Source organism: Ovis canadensis, chromosome 10 (assembly GCF_042477335.2).
Source record: "Ovis canadensis isolate MfBH-ARS-UI-01 breed Bighorn chromosome 10, ARS-UI_OviCan_v2, whole genome shotgun sequence".
NCBI lineage: Eukaryota > Metazoa > Chordata > Mammalia > Artiodactyla > Bovidae > Ovis > Ovis canadensis.
The window spans coordinates 4,671,656-4,686,454 of NC_091254.1; positions in this window are offsets into that span (position 1 = coordinate 4,671,656).

The following is a 14,799-nucleotide window of genomic DNA, read 5'->3' on the forward strand; positions in this document are numbered from 1 at the left end:
CTCAGGTTCCGGCCCCGACTCCACACAAGGTCTTAGGCCCCGGCATCGATGAGAGAGGAATCCCCAGAGGCCCCCGAGGAACTCGCATGGGGACTGGCCTTTCCTGAGGCCACAAGAGCGGGTCCCTGAGGTCCTCGTCGTAAGTCGAGAGCACCTGCCGCAACTCGAGAAAATCCAGGAGGATTTGCCCTCAAGGCGAGATGAGGCCCATTTCCGCTGAGGCTTCTCGAGGCCAATCACATCGAACCACTGGAACTTCCAAAGGGCCCTTCACACCCTTGCTGCAGCTCAAGAAGTTCCCCGACATACCCGTCTCCACTCGAGAGGAAGCACGTGGTGTCCCGCACACATCCAGGGGAGCCCCGTTTCGCCTCCTAGCTCGAGATGAGGGATCCTTTCCCTGTTTCGTAGGGAAAGAATTCCCGGCGTTCCCGTCGCATCTCAAGAGGAGGCGCTCTCCACAGGAAAGGGGAGAGGAACTCCATGGTCGTGCCACCATTCCAAGAGACCCCCAGATGTGTCAGTCCATTACAGAGGAACCTGTTTTCCCTGCACTGCCTTGACTTTCAAGCCGAGGATCGACTCCCACCACGTGTGCACGTGGGACCGCCCTGTGGGAAAGCCTCGTGGGAAAGCCTCGTGGGAAAGACTCGAGGGAAAACCATAGATCCTTTGATCCACGCGGCGGGCTCCGTGACACTGCTGCTACGGCTCTGGAGGAAAGCGCCAGTGCATGCCCGCATTCGAGACGAGGACTGACTCCCCTGGGGAGACTCCAGAAGTACCCCAAGATCCATGTCAGCACTGGAGAGGAATCCTCAGGTTCCGGCCCCGACTCCACACAAGGACTTAGGCCCCGGCATCGACGGGAGAGGGATCCCGAGAGGCCCCCGAGGAACTCGCATGGGGACTGGCTTTTCCTGAGGCCACCAGAGCGGGTCCCTGAGGTCCCCGTCGTTAGTCGAGATCACCTGCCGCAACTCGAGAAAATCCAGGATGTTTTGCCCTCCAGGCGAGATGAGGCTCATTTCCGCAGAGGTTTTCGAGGCTAATCACGTCTAAACACTGGAACTTCCAAAGGGTCCTTCACACCCTTGCTGCAACTCAAGAAGTTCCCCGACATACCCGTCTCCACTCGAGAGGAAGCACGTGGTGTCCCGCAAACATCCAGGGGAGCCCCGTTTCGCCTCCTAGCTCGAGATGAGGGATCCTTTCCCTGTTTCGTAGGGAAAGAATTCCCGGCGTTCCCGTCGCATCTCAAGAGGAGGCGCTCTCCACAGGAAAGGCGAGAGGAACTGAAGGGTCGTGCCACCATTCCAAGAGTCCCCCAGATGTGTCAGTCCATTCCAGAGGAACCTGTTTTCCCTGCACTGCCTTGACGTTCAAGCCGAGGATCGACTCCCACCACGTGTGCACGTGGGACAGCCCTGTGGGAAAGCCTCGTGGGAAAGCCTCGTTTGAAAGACTCGAGGGAAAAACATAGATCCTTTGATCCACGCGGCGGACTGCGTGACACTGCTGCTACCGCTCTGGAGGAAAGCGCAAGTGCATGCCCGCATTCGAGACGAGGACTGACTCTCCTGGGGAGACTCCAAAAATACCCCAAGATCCATGTCAGCACTGGAGAGGAATCCTCAGGTTCCGGCCCCGACTCCACACAAGGTCTTAGGCCCCGGCATCGATGGGAGAGGAATCCCCAGAGGCCCCCGAGGAACTCGCATGGGGACTGGCCTTTCCTGAGGCCACCAGAGCGGGTCCCTGAGGTCCTCGTCGTAAGTCGAGAGCACCTGCCGCAACTCGAGAAAATCCAGGAGGATTTGCCCTCAAGGCGAGGTGAGGCCCATTTCCGCTGAGGCTTCTCGAGGCCAATCACATCGAACCACTGGAACTTCCAAAGGGTCCTTCACACCCTTGCTGCAGCTCAAGAAGTTCCCCGACATACCCGTCTCCACTCGAGAGGAAGCACGTGGTGTCCCGCACACATCCAGGGGAGCCCCGTTTCGCCTCCTAGCTCGAGATGAGGGATCCTTTCCCTGTTTCGTAGGGAAAGAATTCCCGGCGTTCCCGTCGCATCTCAAGAGGAGGCGCTCTCCACAGGAAAGGGGAGAGGAACTCCATGGTCGTGCCACCATTCCAAGAGACCCCCAGATGTGTCAGTCCATTACAGAGGAACCTGTTTTCCCTGCACTGCCTTGACTTTCAAGCCGAGGATCGACTCCCACCACGTGTGCACGTGGGACCGCCCTGTGGGAAAGCCTCGTGGGAAAGCCTCGTGGGAAAGACTCGAGGGAAAACCATAGATCCTTTGATCCACGCGGCGGGCTCCGTGACACTGCTGCTACGGCTCTGGAGGAAAGCGCCAGTGCATGCCCGCATTCGAGACGAGGACTGACTCCCCTGGGGAGACTCCAGAAGTACCCCAAGATCCATGTCAGCACTGGAGAGGAATCCTCAGGTTCCGGCCCCGACTCCACACAAGGACTTAGGCCCCGGCATCGACGGGAGAGGGATCCCGAGAGGCCCCCGAGGAACTCGCATGGGGACTGGCTTTTCCTGAGGCCACCAGAGCGGGTCCCTGAGGTCCCCGTCGTTAGTCGAGATCACCTGCCGCAACTCGAGAAAATCCAGGATGTTTTGCCCTCCAGGCGAGATGAGGCTCATTTCCGCAGAGGTTTTCGAGGCTAATCACGTCTAAACACTGGAACTTCCAAAGGGTCCTTCACACCCTTGCTGCAACTCAAGAAGTTCCCCGACATACCCGTCTCCACTCGAAAGGAAGCACGTGGGGTCCCGCACACATCCAGGGGAGCCCCGTTTCCGCCTCCTAGCTCGAGATGAGGGATCCTTTCCCTGTTTCGTAGAGAAAGAATTCCCGGCGTTCCCGTCGCATCTCAAGAGGAGGCGCTCTCCACAGGAAAGGCGAGAGGAACTCCAGGGTCGTGCCACCATTCCAAGAGTCCCCCAGATGTGTCAGTCCATTCCAGAGGAACCTGTTTTCCCTGCACTGCCTTGACGTTCAAGCCGAGGATCGACTCCCACCACGTGTGCACGTGGGACAGCCCTGTGGGAAAGCCTCGTGGGAAAGCCTCGTGGGAAAGACTCGAGGGAAAACCATAGATCCTTTGATCCACGCGGCGGACTGCGTGACACTGCTGCTACCGCTCTGGAGGAAAGCGCAAGTGCATGCCCGCATTCGAGACGAGGACTGACTCCCCTGGGGAGACTCCAGAAGTACCCCAAGATCCATGTCAGCACTGGAGAGGAATCCTCATGTTCCGGCCCCGACTTCACACAAGGTCTTAGGCCCCGGCATCGACGGGAGAGGAATCCCCAGAGGAACTCGCATGGGGACTGTCCTTTCCTGAGGCCACCAGAGCGGGTCCCTGAGGTCCTCGTCGTAAGTCGAGAGCACCTGCCGCAACTCGAGAAAATCCAGGCGGTTTTGCCCTCCAGGCGAGATGAAGCCCATTTCCGCTGAGGCTTCTCTAGGCCAATCACATCTAACCACTGGAACTTCCAAAGGGTCCTTCACACCCTTGCTGCAACTCAAGAAGTTCCCCGACATACCCGTCTCCACTCGAGAGGAAGCACGTGGGGTCCGGCACACATCCAGGGGAGCCCCGTTTCCGCCTCCTAGCTCCAGATGAGGGATCCTTTCCCTGTTTCGTAGGGAAAGAATTCCCGGCGTTCCCGTCGCATCTCAAGAGGAGGCGCTCTCCACAGGAAAGGCGAGAGGAACTGAAGGGTCGTGTCACCATTCCAAGAGTCCCCCAGATGTGTCAGTCCATTCCAGAGGAACCTGTTTTCCCTGCACTGCCTTGACTTTCAAGCCGAGGATCGACTCCCACCACGTGTGCACGTGGGACAGCCCTGTGGGAAAGCCTCGTGGGAAAGCCTCGTTTGAAAGACTCGAGGGAAAAACATAGATCCTTTGATCCACGCGGCGGACTGCGTGACACTGCTGCTACCGCTCTGGAGGAAAGCGCAAGTGCATGCCCGCATTCGAGACGAGGACTGACTCTCCTGGGGAGACTCCGGAAATACCCCAAGATCCATGTCAGCACTGGAGAGGAATCCTCAGGTTCCGGCCCCGACTCCACACAAGGTCTTAGGCACCGGCATCGATGGGAGAGGAATCCCCAGAGGCCCCGAGGAACTCGCATCGGGACTGGCCTTTCCTGAGGCCACCAGAGCGGGTCCCTGAGGTCCTCGTCGTAAGTCGAGAGCACCTGCCGCAACTCGAGAAAATCCAGGAGGATTTGCCCTCAAGGCGAGATGAGGCCCATTTCCGCTGAGGCTTCTCGAGGCCAATCACATCGAACCACTGGAACTTCCAAAGGGTCCTTCACACCCTTGCTGCAGCTCAAGAAGTTCCCCGACATACCCGTCTCCACTCGAGAGGAAGCACGTGGTGTCCCGCACACATCCAGGGGAGCCCCGTTTCGCCTCCTAGCACGAGATGAGGGATCCTTTCCCTGTTTCGTAGGGAAAGAATTCCCGGCGTTCCCGTCGCATCTCAAGAGGAGGCGCTCTCCACAGGAAAGGGGAGAGGAACTCCATGGTCGTGCCACCATTCCAAGAGACCCCCAGATGTGTCAGTCCATTACAGAGGAACCTGTTTTCCCTGCACTGCCTTGACTTTCAAGCCGAGGATCGACTCCCACCACGTGTGCACGTGGGACCGCCCTGTGGGAAAGCCTCGTGGGAAAGCCTCATGGGAAAGACTCGAGGGAAAACCATAGATCCTTTGATCCACGCGGCGGGCTCCGTGACACTGCTGCTACGGCTCTGGAGGAAAGCGCCAGTGCATGCCCGCATTCGAGACGAGGACTGACTCCCCTGGGGAGACTCCAGAAGTACCCCAAGATCCATGTCAGCACTGGAGAGGAATCCTCAGGTTCCGGCCCCGACTCCACACAAGGACTTAGGCCCCGGCATCGACGGGAGAGGGATCCTGAGAGGCCCCCGAGGAACTCGCATGGGGACTGGCCTTTCCTGAGGCCACCAGAGCGGGTCCCTGAGGTCCCCGTCGTTAGTCGAGATCACCTGCCGCAACTCGAGAAAATCCAGGATGTTTTGCCCTCCAGGCGAGATGAGGCTCATTTCCGCAGAGGTTTTCGAGGCTAATCACGTCTAAACACTGGAACTTCCAAAGGGTCCTTCACACCCTTGCTGCAACTCAAGAAGTTCCCCGACATACCCGTCTCCACTCGAAAGGAAGCACGTGGGGTCCCGCACACATCCAGGGGAGCCCCGTTTCCGCCTCCTAGCTCGAGATGAGGGATCCTTTCCCTGTTTCGTAGAGAAAGAATTCCCGGCGTTCCCGTCGCATCTCAAGAGGAGGCGCTCTCCACAGGAAAGGCGAGAGGAACTCCAGGGTCGTGCCACCATTCCAAGAGTCCCCCAGATGTGTCAGTCCATTCCAGAGGAACCTGTTTTCCCTGCACTGCCTTGACGTTCAAGCCGAGGATCGACTCCCACCACGTGTGCACGTGGGACAGCCCTGTGGGAAAGCCTCGTGGGAAAGCCTCGTGGGAAAGACTCGAGGGAAAACCATAGATCCTTTGATCCACGCGGCGGACTGCGTGACACTGCTGCTACCGCTCTGGAGGAAAGCGCAAGTGCATGCCCGCATTCGAGACGAGGACTGACTCCCCTGGGGAGACTCCAGAAGTACCCCAAGATCCATGTCAGCACTGGAGAGGAATCCTCAGGTTCCGGCCCCGACTTCACACAAGGTCTTAGGCCCCGGCATCGACGGGAGAGGAATCCCCAGAGGAACTCGCATGGGGACTGTCCTTTCCTGAGGCCACCAGAGCGGGTCCCTGAGGTCCTTGTCGTAAGTCGAGAGCACCTGCCGCAACTCGAGAAAATCCAGGCGGTTTTGCCCTCCAGGCGAGATGAAGCCCATTTCCGCTGAGGCTTCTCGAGGCCAATCACATCTAACCACTGGAACTTCCAAAGGGTCCTTCACACCCTTGCTGCAACTCAAGAAGTTCCCCGACATACCCGTCTCCACTCGAGAGGAAGCACGTGGGGTCCGGCACACATCCAGGGGAGCCCCGTTTCCGCCTCCTAGCTCGAGATGAGGGATCCTTTCCCTGTTTCGTAGGGAAAGAATTCCCGGCGTTCCCGTCGCATCTCAAGAGGAGGCGCTCTCCACAGGAAAGGCGAGAGGAACTGAAGGGTCGTGTCACCATTCCAAGAGTCCCCCAGATGTGTCAGTCCATTCCAGAGGAACCTGTTTTCCCTGCACTGCCTTGACTTTCAAGCCGAGGATCGACTCCCACCACGTGTGCACGTGGGACAGCCCTGTGGGAAAGCCTCGTGGGAAAGCCTCGTTTGAAAGACTCGAGGGAAAAACATAGATCCTTTGATCCACGCGGCGGACTGCGTGACACTGCTGCTACCGCTCTGGAGGAAAGCGCAAGTGCATGCCCGCATTCGAGACGAGGACTGACTCTCCTGGGGAGACTCCGGAAATACCCCAAGATCCATGTCAGCACTGGAGAGGAATCCTCAGGTTCCGGCCCCGACTCCACACAAGGTCTTAGGCACCGGCATCGATGGGAGAGGAATCCCCAGAGGCCCCGAGGAACTCGCATCGGGACTGGCCTTTCCTGAGGCCACCAGAGCGGGTCCCTGAGGTCCCCGCCGTAAGTCGAGAGCACCTGCCGCAACTCGAGAACATCCAGGAGGTTTTGCCCTCCAGGCGAGATGAGGCTCATTTCCGCTGAGGCTTCTCGAGGCCAATCACATCTAACCACTGGAACTTCCAAAGGGTGCTTCACACCATTGCTGCAACTCAAGAAGTTCCCCGACATACCCGTCTCCACTCGAGAGGAAGCACGTGGGGTCCCACACACATTCAGGGGAGCCCCGTTTCCGCCTCCTAGCTCGAGATGAGGGATCCTTTCCCTGTTTCGTAGGGAAAGAATTCCCGGCGTTCCCGTCGCATCTCAAGAGGAGGCGCTCTCCACAGGAAAGGCGAGAGGAACTCCAGGGTCGTGCCACCATTCCAAGAGTCCCCCAGATGTGTCAGTCCATTCCAGAGGAACCTGTTTTCCCTGCACTGCCTTGACGTTCAAGCCGAGGATCGACTCCCACCACGTGTGCACGTGGGACAGCCCTGTGGGAAAGCCTCGTGGGAAAGCCTCGTGGGAAAGACTCGAGGGAAAACCATAGATCCTTTGATCCACGCGGCGGACTGCGTGACACTGCTGCTACCGCTCTGGTGGAAAGCGCAAGTGCATGCCCGCATTCGAGACGAGGACTGACTCCCCTGGGGAGACTCCAGAAGTACCCCAAGATCCATGTCAGCACTGGAGAGGAATCCTCAGGTTCCGGCCCCGACTCCACACAAGGTCTTAGGCCCCGGCATCGACGGGAGAGGAATGCCGAGAGGCCCCCGAGGAACTCGCATGGGGACTGGCCTTTCCTGAGGCCACCAGAGCGGGTCCCTGAGGTCCCCGTCGAAAGTCGAGAGCACCTGCCGCAACTCGAGAAAATCCAGGAGGTTTTGCCCTCCAGGCGAGATGAGGCCCATTTCCGCTGAGGCTTCTCGAGGCCAATCACATCGAACCACTGGAACTTCCAAAGGGTCCTTCACACCCTTGCTGCAGCTCAAGAAGTTCCCCGACATACCCGTCTCCACTCGAGAGGAAGCACGTGGTGTCCCGCACACATCCAGGGGAGCCCCGTTTCGCCTCCTAGCTCGAGATGAGGGATCCTTTCCCTGTTTCGTAGGGAAAGAATTCCCGGCGTTCCCGTCGCATCTCAAGAGGAGGCGCTCTCCACAGGAAAGGGGAGAGGAACTCCAGGGTCGTGCCACCATTCCAAGAGACCCCCAGATGTGTCAGTCCATTACAGAGGAACCTGTTTTCCCTGCACTGCCTTGACTTTCAAGCCGAGGATCGACTCCCACCACGTGTGCACGTGGGACAGCCCTGTGGGAAAGCGTCGTGGGAAAGACTCGAGGGAAAACCATCGATCCTTTGATCCACGCGGCAGACTGCGTGACACTGCTGCTACCGCTCTGGAGGAAAGCGCAAGTGCATGCCCGCATTCGAGGCGAGGACTGACTCCCCTGGGTAGACTCCAGAAGTACCCCAAGATCCATGTCAGCACTGGAGAGGAATCCTCAGGTTCCGGCCCCGACTCCACACAAGGTCTTAGGCACCGGCATCGATGGGAGAGGAATCCCCAGAGGCCCCCGAGGAACTCGCAAGGGGACTGGCCTTTCCTGAGGCCCCCAGAGCGGGTCCCTGAGGTCCCCGTCGTAAGTCGAGAGCACCTGCCGCAACTCGAGAAAATCCAGGAGGTTTTGCCCTCCAGGCGAGATGAGGCCCATTTCCGGTGAGGCTTCTCGAGGCTAATCACCTCTAAATACTGGAACTTTCAACGGGTCCTTCACACCCTTGCTGCGAATAAAGAAGTTCCCCAACATACCCGTCTCCACTCCAGAGGAAGCACGTGGGGTCCCGCACACATCCAGGGGAGCACCGTTTCCGCCTCCTAGCTCGAGATGAGGGATCCTTTCCCTGTTTCATAGGGAAAGAATTCCCGGCGTTCCCGTCGCATCTCAAGAGGAGATGCTCTCCACAGGAAAGGGGAGAGGAACTCCAGGGTCATGCCACCATTCCAAGAGACCCCCAGATATGTCAGTCCATTACAGAGGAACCTATTTTCCCTCCACTGCCTTGACGTTCAAGCCGAGGATCGACTCCCACCACGTGTGCACGTGGGACAGCCCTGTGGGAAAGCCTCGTGGGAAAGCCTCGTGGGAAAGACTCGAGGGAAAACCATAGATCCTTTGATCCACGCGGCGGACTGCGTGACACTGCTGCTACCGCTCTGGAGGAAAGCGCAAGTGCATGCCCGCATTCGAGACGAGGACTGACTCCCCTGGGGAGACTCCAGAAGTACCCCAAGGTCCATGTCAGCACTGGAGAAGAATCCTCAGGTTCCGGCCCCGACTCCACACAAGGTCTTAGGCCCTGGCATCGACGGGAGAGGAATCCCGAGAGGCCCCCGAGGAACTCGCATGGGGACTGGCCTTTCCTGAGGCCACCAGAGCGGTTCCCTGAGGTCCCCATCGTAAGTCGAGAGCACCTGCCGCAACTCGAGAAAATCCAGGAGGTTTTGCCCTCCAGGCGAGATGAGGCCCATTTCCGCTGAGGCTTCTCGAGGCCAATCACATCGAACCACTGGAACTTCCAGAGGGTCCTTCACACCCTTGCTGCAGCTCAAGAAGTTCCCCGACATACCCGTCTCCACTCGAGAGGAAGCACGTGGTGTCCCGCACACATCCAGGGGAGCCCCGTTTCGCCTCCTAGCTCGAGATGAGGGATCCTTTCCCTGTTTCGTAGGGAAAGAATTCCCGGCGTTCCCGTCGCATCTCAAGAGGAGGCGCTCTCCACAGGAAAGGGGAGAGGAACTCCATGGTCGTGCCACCATTCCAAGAGACCCCCAGATGTGTCAGTCCATTACAGAGGAACCTGTTTTCCCTGCACTGCCTTGACTTTCAAGCCGAGGATCGACTCCCACCACGTGTGCACGTGGGACCGCCCTGTGGGAAAGCCTCGTGGGAAAGCCTCGTGGGAAAGACTCGAGGGAAAACCATAGATCCTTTGATCCACGCGGCGGGCTCCGTGACACTGCTGCTACGGCTCTGGAGGAAAGCGCCAGTGCATGCCCGCATTCGAGACGAGGACTGACTCCCCTGGGGAGACTCCAGAAGTACCCCAAGATCCATGTCAGCACTGGAGAGGAATCCTCAGGTTCCGGCCCCGACTCCACACAAGGACTTAGGCCCCGGCATCGACGGGAGAGGGATCCCGAGAGGCCCCCGAGGAACTCGCATGGGAACTGGCTTTTCCTGAGGCCACCAGAGCGGGTCCCTGAGGTCCCCGTCGTTAGTCGAGATCACCTGCCGCAACTCGAGAAAATCCAGGATGTTTTGCCCTCCAGGCGAGATGAGGCTCATTTCCGCAGAGGTTTTCGAGGCTAATCACGTCTAAACACTGGAACTTCCAAAGGGTCCTTCACACCCTTGCTGCAACTCAAGAAGTTCCCCGACATACCCGTCTCCACTCGAAAGGAAGCACGTGGGGTCCCGCACACATCCAGGGGAGCCCCGTTTCCGCCTCCTAGCTCGAGATGAGGGATCCTTTCCCTGTTTCGTAGAGAAAGAATTCCCGGCGTTCCCGTCGCATCTCAAGAGGAGGCGCTCTCCACAGGAAAGGCGAGAGGAACTCCAGGGTCGTGCCACCATTCCAAGAGTCCCCCAGATGTGTCAGTCCATTCCAGAGGAACCTGTTTTCCCTGCACTGCCTTGACGTTCAAGCCGAGGATCGACTCCCACCACGTGTGCACGTGGGACAGCCCTGTGGGAAAGCCTCATGGGAAAGCCTCGTGGGAAAGACTCGAGGGAAAACCATAGATCCTTTGATCCACGCGGCGGACTGCGTGACACTGCTGCTACCGCTCTGGAGGAAAGCGCAGGTGCATGCCCGCATTCGAGACGAGGACTGACTCCCCTGGGGAGACTCCAGAAGTACCCCAAGATCCATGTCAGCACTGGAGAGGAATCCTCAGGTTCCGGCCCCGACTTCACACAAGGTCTTAGGCCCCGGCATCGACGGGAGAGGAATCCCCAGAGGAACTCGCATGGGGACTGTCCTTTCCTGAGGCCACCAGAGCGGGTCCCTGAGGTCCTCGTCGTAAGTCGAGAGCACCTGCCGCAACTCGAGAAAATCCAGGCGGTTTTGCCCTCCAGGCGAGATGAAGCCCATTTCCGCTGAGGCTTCTCGAGGCCAATCACATCTAACCACTGGAACTTCCAAAGGGTCCTTCACACCCTTGCTGCAACTCAAGAAGTTCCCCGACATACCCGTCTCCACTCGAGAGGAAGCACGTGGGGTCCGGCACACATCCAGGGAAGCCCCGTTTCCGCCTCCTAGCTCGAGATGAGGGATCCTTTCCCTGTTTCGTAGGGAAAGAATTCCCGGCGTTCCCGTCGCATCTCAAGAGGAGGCGCTCTCCACAGGAAAGGCGAGAGGAACTGAAGGGTCGTGTCACCATTCCAAGAGTCCCCCAGATGTGTCAGTCCATTCCAGAGGAACCTGTTTTCCCTGCACTGCCTTGACGTTCAAGCCGAGGATCGACTCCCACCACGTGTGCACGTGGGACAGCCCTGTGGGAAAGCCTCGTGGGAAAGCCTCGTTTGAAAGATTCGAGGGAAAAACATAGATCCTTTGATCCACGCGGCGGACTGCGTGACACTGCTGCTACCGCTCTGGAGGAAAGCGCAAGTGCATGCCCGCATTCGAGACGAGGACTGACTCTCCTGGGGAGACTCCGGAAATACCCCAAGATCCATGTCAGCACTGGAGAGGAATCCTCAGGTTCCGGCCCCGACTCCACACAAGGTCTTAGGCACCGGCATCGATGGGAGAGGAATCCCCAGAGGCCCCCGAGGAACTCGCATCGGGACTGGCCTTTCCTGAGGCCACCAGAGCGGGTCCCTGAGGTCCCCGCCGTAAGTCGAGAGCACCTGCCGCAACTCGAGAAAATCCAGGAGGTTTTGCCCTCCAGGCGAGATGAGGCCCATTTCCGCTGACGCTTCTCGAGGCCAATCACATCTAACCACTGGAACTTCCAAAGGGTGCTTCACACCATTGCTGCAACTCAAGAAGTTCCCCGACATACCCGTCTCCACTCGAGAGGAAGCACGTGGGGTCCCACACATCCAGGGGAGCCCCGTTTCCGCCTCCTAGCTCAAGATGAGGGATCCTTTCCCTGTTTCGTAGGGAAAGAATTCCCGGCGTTCCCGTCGCATCTCAAGAGGAGGCGCTCTCCACAGGAAAGGCGAGAGGAACTCCAGTTTCGTGCCACCATTCCAAGAGTCCCCCAGATGTGTCAGTCCATTCCAGAGGAACCTGTTTTCCCTGCACTGCCTTGACGTTCAAGCCGAGGATCGACTCCCACCACGTGTGCACGTGGGACAGCCCTGTGGGAAAGCCTCGTGGGAAAGCCTCGTGGGAAAGACTCGAGGGAAAACCATAGATCCTTTGATCCACGCGGCGGACTGCGTGACACTGCTGCTACCGCTCTGGTGGAAAGCGCAAGTGCATGCCCGCATTCGAGACGAGGACTGACTCCCCTGGGGAGACTCCAGAAGTACCCCAAGATCCATGTCAGCACTGGAGAGGAATCCTCAGGTTCCGGCCCCGACTCCACACAAGGTCTTAGGCCCCGGCATCGACGGGAGAGGAATGCCGAGAAGCCCCCGAGGAACTCGCATGGGGACTGGCCTTTCCTGAGGCCACCAGAGCGGGTCCCTGAGGTCCCCGTCGAAAGTCGAGAGCACCTGCCGCAACTCGAGAAAATCCAGGAGGTTTTGCCCTCCAGGCGAGATGAGGCCCATTTCCGCTGAGGCTTCTCGAGGCCAATCACATCGAACCACTGGAACTTCCAAAGGGTCCTTCACACCCTTGCTGCAGCTCAAGAAGTTCCCCGACATACCCGTCTCCACTCGAGAGGAAGCACGTGGTGTCCCGCACACATCCAGGGGAGCCCCGTTTCGCCTCCTAGCTCGAGATGAGGGATCCTTTCCCTGTTTCGTAGGGAAAGAATTCCCGGCGTTCCCGTCGCATCTCAAGAGGAGGCGCTCTCCACAGGAAAGGGGAGAGGAACTCCAGGGTCGTGCCACCATTCCAAGAGACCCCCGGATGTGTCAGTCCATTCCAGAGGAACCTGTTTTCCCTGCACTGCCTTGACGTTCAAGCCGAGGATCGACTCCCACCACGTGTGCACGTGGGACAGCCCTGTGGGAAAGCCTCGTGGGAAAGACTCGAGGGAAAACCATCGATCCTTTGATCCATGCGGCGGACTGCGTGACACTGCTGCTACCGCTCTGGAGGAAAGCGCAAGTGCATGCCCGCATTCGAGGCGAGGACTGACTCCCCTGGGGAGACTCCAGAAGTACCCCAAGATCCATGTCAGCACTGGAGAGGAATCCTCAGGTTCCGGCCCCGCCTCCACACAAGGTCTTAGGCACCGGCATCGATGGGAGAGGAATCCCCAGAGGCCCCCGAGGAACTCGCAAGGGGACTGGCCTTTCCTGAGGCCCCCAGAGCGGGTCCCTGAGGTCCCCGTCGTAAGTCGAGAGCACCTGCCGCAACTCGAGAAAATCCAGGAGGTTTTGCCCTCCAGGCGAGATGAGGCCCATTTCCGGTGAGGCTTCTCGAGGCTAATCACCTCTAAATACTGGAACTTTCAACGGGTCCTTCACACCCTTGCTGCGAATAAAGAAGTTCCCCAACATACCCGTCTCCACTCCAGAGGAAGCACGTGGGGTCCCGCACACATCCAGGGGAGCACCGTTTCCGCCTCCTAGCTCGAGATGAGGGATCCTTTCCCTGTTTCATAGGGAAAGAATTCCCGGCGTTCCCGTCGAATCTCAAGAGGAGATGCTCTCCACAGGAAAGGGGAGAGGAACTCCAGGGTCATGCCACCATTCCAAGAGACCCCCAGATATGTCAGTCCATTACAGAGGAACCTGTTTTCCCTCCACTGCCTTGACGTTCAAGCCGAGGATCGACTCCCACCACGTGTGCACGTGGGACAGCCCTGTGGGAAAGCCTCGTGGGAAAGCCTCGTGGGAAAGACTCGAGGGAAAACCATAGATCCTTTGATCCACGCGGCGGACTGCGTGACACTGCTGCTACCGCTCTGGAGGAAAGCGCAAGTGCATGCCCGCATTCGAGACGAGGACTGACTCCCCTGGGGAGACTCCAGAAGTACCCCAAGGTCCATGTCAGCACTGGAGAAGAATCCTCAGGTTCCGGCCCCGACTCCACACAAGGTCTTAAGCCCTGGCATCGACGGGAGAGGAATCCCGAGAGGCCCCCGAGGAACTCGCATGGGGACTGGCCTTTCCTGAGGCCACCAGAGCGGTTCCCTGAGGTCCCCATCGTAAGTCGAGAGCACCTGCCGCAACTCGAGAAAATCCAGGAGGTTTTGCCCTCCAGGCGAGATGAGGCCCATTTCCGCTGAGGCTTCTCGAGGCCAATCACATCGAACCACTGGAACTTCCAGAGGGTCCTTCACACCCTTGCTGCAGCTCAAGAAGTTCCCCGACATACCCGTCTCCACTCGAGAGGAAGCACGTGGTGTCCCGCACACATCCAGGGGAGCCCCGTTTCGCCTCCTAGCTCGAGATGAGGGATCCTTTCCCTGTTTCGTAGGGAAAGAATTCCCGGCGTTCCCGTCGCATCTCAAGAGGAGGCGCTCTCCACAGGAAAGGGGAGAGGAACTCCATGGTCGTGCCACCATTCCAAGAGACCCCCAGATGTGTCAGTCCATTACAGAGGAACCTGTTTTCCCTGCACTGCCTTGACTTTCAAGCCGAGGATCGACTCCCACCACGTGTGCACGTGGGACCGCCCTGTGGGAAAGCCTCGTGGGAAAGCCTCGTGGGAAAGACTCGAGGGAAAACCAAAGATCCTTTGATCCACGCGGCGGGCTCCGTGACACTGCTGCTACGGCTCTGGAGGAAAGCGCCAGTGCATGCCCGCATTCGAGACGAGGACTGACTCCCCTGGGGAGACTCCAGAAGTACCCCAAGATCCATGTCAGCACTGGAGAGGAATCCTCAGGTTCCGGCCCCGACTCCACACAAGGACTTAGGCCCCGGCATCGACGGGAGAGGGATCCCGAGAGGCCCCCGAGGAACTCGCATGGGAACTGGCTTTTCCTGAGGCCACCAGAGCGGGTCCCTGAGGTCCCCGTCGTAAG